Below are 6,000 nucleotides of genomic sequence, written 5' to 3'. Positions count from 1 at the left end.
GTCTTCCCCAGTGCCAAACTGGGAGCGCTGGGTTTTCTGTACACTGACCTGCTTTACCACCCAGCGCTGTCACTGTGCCAGCAGGGATGGGTCCTAACCACAGTGCTGGGGACAGACAGGAGAAAATATATATAAATGTCTAGCAAGAATTAGTATTTTTCTTTTTTGTTTTCCCCTAGAAATTTCCAAGATTGATGCAGCAAGAAGGGGAGAAGGGAAGATTTGCCAAGCTAGAAAATAAAGGAGAACAACAATGTTCCAGTCTCTTCTCCATGGGAGACTCTTGTGGCTGATGTCTGTGTTGGCCAACAGGCAAACAGAGACAGGATGGTCCTGCATGTGACCCTGAGCAATCACCTTCATCATCATCATCATGTCCTCTTAGAGTATCTCTGCCCCCACACTGTGGACTGGAGACAACCAGCCCCTGGCAAAGCTGCTTCAGAGGCTCCTCAAGGCAGAGGAGAACACTGCCCCAACATGGGTAAGATCTGCTGACTTAGCTCATTTCATTCCTGGAGATGGGGGGCAAATTCCTCGTTCCACCATTCCAGGAGAGCAAACTCAAACCCATCTCTTCAGCACCGCATTGCTCCTTTTCCCCCGTAGCAAGGCACCAAGACCTCCCACTAGCCTCCGCCACCAACCAAGCACCCAGAAAGCACATCCAACCCCCAAAAAGCCCCACCAAAGGGGTACGGGGTGGGACAAGCAACGCAGCTCACCCCCAACCACCTTTTAACAGCATTGCACAACCCAACGCCCCCATCCCGGGTGGGAAAGGACCGGGATTTATAGCCACCATTCTCCTTCTGGAGCCAGAGCTTGGCCATCCCTTGCATAAGCTCCCTACCTGCTGCTTTTTTTTTGCCTTTTTTTTTTTTTTTCCCCCCAAGGAAAACGGGTTGCCCTGGAGCTGAGTCTCCATGGAAACTTGGGTTTTTCAGACACTCAATGGAAAAGGCTGGCACGGAGACGCTTGTGCAGGAATACTGATTCAGCCCCAGCGTCTGTAACACTGACTGCATTTTAATCCCGCTCTGCTACCCAGCAAGCTAAAAATACCCTACACGCTGTCGCCTCCTGAACTCGCGTAAACAGCTTAAAGCAACATGGTGCTGCCAGAGCAGAAATTTCATGAATCAGCTAAAAAAAAAAATATATAAAAAAAATAAAAGGGTTGGGGGAGGTAATGGTGGGGTCTCCTCCTCATCACGGTGTGGGGAGCACCAGCGTTGTGGGGAAGGGCATGTCCCCACCCCAGGGATGGAGAAGAAGGAGCAGCGGGAGATGTGCACCGCACGGGTCCTTGGGGTTTTGTTTCACCTCTCCAAGATGCCCCTTTTCCAGGTGTAAAAGCAAGAAAACAAGGTTTCTCTGGGTGCCCAGCCAGCTGGGAGGAGCGGTGGATGCATCGGCACGCCAAGCTCAACACGTAGCACTAATGCAGGCTGGGGGGAAGGAGCCAACTGTCCCCAGCAAGGACTTTGGGGACAATCTGGGGAAGGGGTGACCTTGGCTGCCCGCTAGCGAGCCGGGACCTGGCACAGTGCTTTCCATTCTCACCCCCATCATCTTTGATGAAAAGAAAAAAAAAAAAAAAAAGGACAAGGTCCAGCAGATGGTTACCTCTGGGATGCGGGACATGGGGGCTGCCTACGCTGCCAGCGCCCTCGCTGTGCTCACCACCGCGTCAGCCCAGTGTTACTGGGACCGTAATAGGCAAATAAGATCATGCTTTCCTCTCTCCAATTAGCTGGGACTGTCCTCAGCTGACTCCCAGAGCTTCTTATTGCAGAATACACAAACACCTTTTTTTTTTTTTCCTTTTTATAAGGCTTTCTTTCAGCAGCACACCCTTCCCTGGGAAGGAACGCCCAGAAGGGGAAACTGAGGCACAAGCCTGTTTGCTCAAGACCTGTCTGCAAGCTGGGAGCGAATCCAGGTTTCCCAGTCCCACCAGCCATGCTGGGAGCTGGGTGTCAAGTATTGCCCTTCACCTCCAAAGCATTGCAGCCTACAAACCCTCCCCCATCCATCGCAGAAACTCTCCTACCCTCAATTAGCACTGCCTCATAATTAAAAGGCTCTCAAAAGCCCAGAGCAGGGGGATGAATCCACATCTGGGTGGCTTTGTGGAGGCTCATCCAATGCAGCAGCCAGCTGGAAACTTGGGGTTGATTTTTCTGGGGGAAATTCTGCATTTACACATTTACTTTTGTCTCGGCTGCAGGGGAACAGCCAGCATTCCCAGGATGCTGCTTTAAACCTTTATTTCCCCTGGGAATGGGAGAAGCAGGGCACATGCCATGGTCAGCTCACAGTCAGAGGATCTAGGGTTGGTGCTAAACAGGGTTTTGCAAGCAGAACATTTCCCCCCTGCCCTGCCCAAAGTTCCCCAGTAAAAACCATTTCAGGGCTCAGCCATCCCCAGCATCCCCTCCTAAGCCTCTCCCCTGCTTGTCTGGCTTTCTCAACACAGATTACATTAGTGCAAAATAGGGATGGGGGAAAAAACCCCAACATTTTTGGTCACTTTTTGTGGATTCTAAGAGCCAGAGCAATAAATCCATGCAAGGCTTGCGCAGCCCAGCTCAAAACAGGCTGCAAGTCTCATTCATTCCTTGATGGTACAGAAACGTCATTCTGGGCTTGAGATATTTATTCAGTTTCATCACATTAAAAGAGTGGGAACTGGACACATTCCCCGCCACCATCCCTAGCCCTCCATGCCAAAACCCTCAGCGCCAGCCCCATTAAACTAAGAGCCTGAAGCATCGCTGCTGGGGGACGCGCAGAGATGGGGCGGCAGGGGACCTCTGCCCAGTTCAGCAGCTGTAAATCTGCAGGGGGGGCTTGAAGAAGGGGGGGGGGCTCATCCACCCCAGCCCCACATTTGGCTCAGCACCCTTGCATACAGCAGCAGTTTGCCAGGCAGAGGCACAATGGGGTGCTGGGACCCCAGTGAGCTCACTAGGCACTGAAACCCCATCGGGGGAAGTCTTGGACCCCCCCTTCCCAGCAGCAAACTGGTTCCAGTTGCTCTGAAGTGTTGCAATGCACCGGTAGAAAAAAAAAGATGGTGGGAACAAAGCTGCCAGGAGGCTGGAGGGGGGGCTCCGAGGGGTTTCTCAAGTGATCACACCAAGCGTGGGGAGAGGGATCCCACCCAATGCTGACAAGCACCCAGGGCTCTGCAGGAGAAAGGGGCTTTGCAGGGTCCCACCGGTCCCAAACAGAGCAAGGGAGCCCCTTGCAGCATCTCTCTTACCTTCGCCATCCCTGCTCTGAAGCCACCATCAGTGATACCAACTGTACCAGAAACTGGGCAGCCCCCACAGCTGCTGGGGGTGGGTTTATAAACCCCCAGTGCCCCCAGCCCCAGCTCCTGCAGCCCCCAGGCTCCTCCAGGCAGCGGCAAGCACAGGTAGCCTCAATTAACAGCTGGGATTAGGGCAGGGAAGCAGCCTCCTCCTCTTTCCAAAGGTATTCAGTAGGAAGGAGGATACACACCTGGCTCCCGAGGAGCGAGGAGCGTCCCCCCTTTCCAAACACCACCACCACCACCACCCCCCGCCCCCCCCCCCCCCCCCCCCCGGCAATGCCACAGCCCCAGGGAAGAGCCTGCTGTGAGGCCAAGTCAACCAGGCAATGCAGCGCACTGGAAGGTGCCCCTTGCTTGGGGCTGTTTAAGGGAGGGAACACGTGAGCATCACTGCTGGGTTCATGTGCACCTGGTGGGGACCTAAGCAGGTGCCAGGGGGTTGGAATTTCCCAAATCTGGGGGCCTGCGTGGCCACCAGAGAGCTGTCACCCTGCTCAGGTCACTGCAAGAGAAACACAGGGAGCAGCGGGGCGAGCTCCTCCCGGCCAGGGCTCAGGATAACTGGATAACGCTGATTTTTATCAGGCGTCTTCCAGCCAGCGGGGAAGCGCGCGTGGGTCTGCTCACATCGAGCTGTGTCCCCACTCGAAAGAAGAAAATCTGTCTTAAAGGGGTGACTAAGCATCTTCACTTAGGAAAGGGGAAACTGAGGCACGGGAGAATGGTACCCGAGCAAACCAGCTGCAGAGAAACCCAACAGCCCCATGCAACGACCTTTCCCCACCACCTCCCCCTGAAACAGGACCCCAAAGGTGGCCTGGCTCCGGGTGGGAACCCCCTCTCCCAGCCCGGATCCGGCCCCTCCGTTATCCCTGGTGTGGATGCAGCTCCTCGGGAGCCGCTGCCCGGCCGCGTGCTGTTCCCCTCCCAGCAGCTACTTTCCTAGATTAAAAATCATGCGCTCATTGCCTTGGCGCGGCGCCACGGAGCCTCTTGCTTGTTTTTATTGATGGCAGCGTCTTTCACTGATTAAAATTCCTTTAAGTGCACCCAATGGCTAACCCCAGCCCCGAGGCCGGGGATGCTGTCGCTGTCCCCCACCTCTAGATCAGGTCCTTCTGCTTGTGTTCGCTCCCCGCTGTGTGTCCCTGTGCCTCCTTCCCTGCTTGGTCTTTTCTTGGCTTCAGAAATAAAGGAAAAGTGTTAAAAATGCTCCTGGAAATGGGGGAAAGCGTGATTTTTGTTTGGGAAAAGAAAGGGGCTGGTGTCAGGGTGTGCGAGGCTCTGTCCCCATCCCTTGTCCCCCTTCTCCCACTTGGCTGGTGCTGGATTTATACCTAGAGGGAGGGAGAGCCAAGAAACTCGGGCCAAGAGGGGAGTCGTGCCAGCAGTGCCCGGACCCAAGCCTCGTGGCTCCAAACGAGCGGCAGCACTAACGAAATCCCTGCCAGCCTCGGGCTGGGGCTGCTGGAGCTGGGCTCGGTTGGGATCACCCACCAGCAGGGATGGGCTGTTCCATGGGGATATGGGGAACGCCGGGACCATCCCGCTGGGAAGCCAGACGCCTGGGTCCAAAACCGGTTTGAATTCCTCATGGGGACAGCCGAGGCATCGATAAACCAGCCTTTCTGCTCCCCTCTGGGCTCTCTCATGGCTGGCCCTGGTGCTCCCCCAAGAGCGTTTTGCCCCCGCGGGGGTCTGCCCTCTCCCACCTCCACCCCCCACCCGCCACGACCCTCCTGTGTCTCCACAGTCCGTTGGGAATTCAGGGTGCCCATGGCCATGCCCAGTGCGCAGCCCCAGCCCAGCGTGATGGAGCATCCAGAGCATGAGCTCAGGGAGCCCTGCGCTGGCTGTGGGTGTGGGATGGGGGCTTCACCCCCCTCCTGTGACACCCACGGTGTCCTGGGATGAAGGACCTTACCTGGGTGATGGCTCACGTCCACCTTTGTGCAGCTTCAGAAAGGCTCGGCAGCACTTCACACCCACCCTCCTGCCCCACACCCAGGCTGGGGCCATAACACCCTCCCCCTATAGCCCCCGGGGGGGTGCAGGGGGGGTTACCTCTCTCTCCCAGCCAACAACCAAAGAGGGAGGAGGAAAGAGAGGGGCACCCTGGAGAGCCGGGGGATCCCTGGGGACACACTCGGTCCCTGAGCCACCGGTTTGTCCCTCCTGATTAATTTTTTGCACAGGGGTCCGTGGGGAACGAGTTGCAAACAGCCATTGTGGTACAGAAGGGTGATGGGAAGAGGCTTTGTCGAGGTGGGAGATGGGACCTCATCCTGCTGCTGGGGGACACTAGAGGGGACATGTCCAGCCAGCTTCATACTGACCACCCACACCGTGACCACCCTGTCCCTAAACCCACCTCCCAAAGAGTCAGGCTGTCTCAGTCCCCTTGGGGCCACCCTCAAGCATCCTGGCAGGTCCTGAGCACCACCGAGATGCTCTGAGCGCTCACGGTCCCCAAATGCTGCATGAGCAGGACCCTGCAGGGGGGATGCGGGTGCTCAGCATCACTTGACCGAGCATCCCGGCTCAGCCAACCCAAGCAGTCCGCATCGATCCTGACGATCCATCCGTGACCACGGCCATACCGGGGAAGGGCCCGGCACGCTCAGCAGCACCGTGGGGCTCTTGCCTGGGCTCCCTGCAGCCGCAGCGGGAAGCAG

The sequence above is a fragment of the Falco rusticolus genome, chromosome 17, assembly GCF_015220075.1.
Source record: "Falco rusticolus isolate bFalRus1 chromosome 17, bFalRus1.pri, whole genome shotgun sequence".
Classification (NCBI taxonomy): domain Eukaryota; kingdom Metazoa; phylum Chordata; class Aves; order Falconiformes; family Falconidae; genus Falco; species Falco rusticolus.
Note: the sequence above shows the minus strand (reverse complement) of the source record.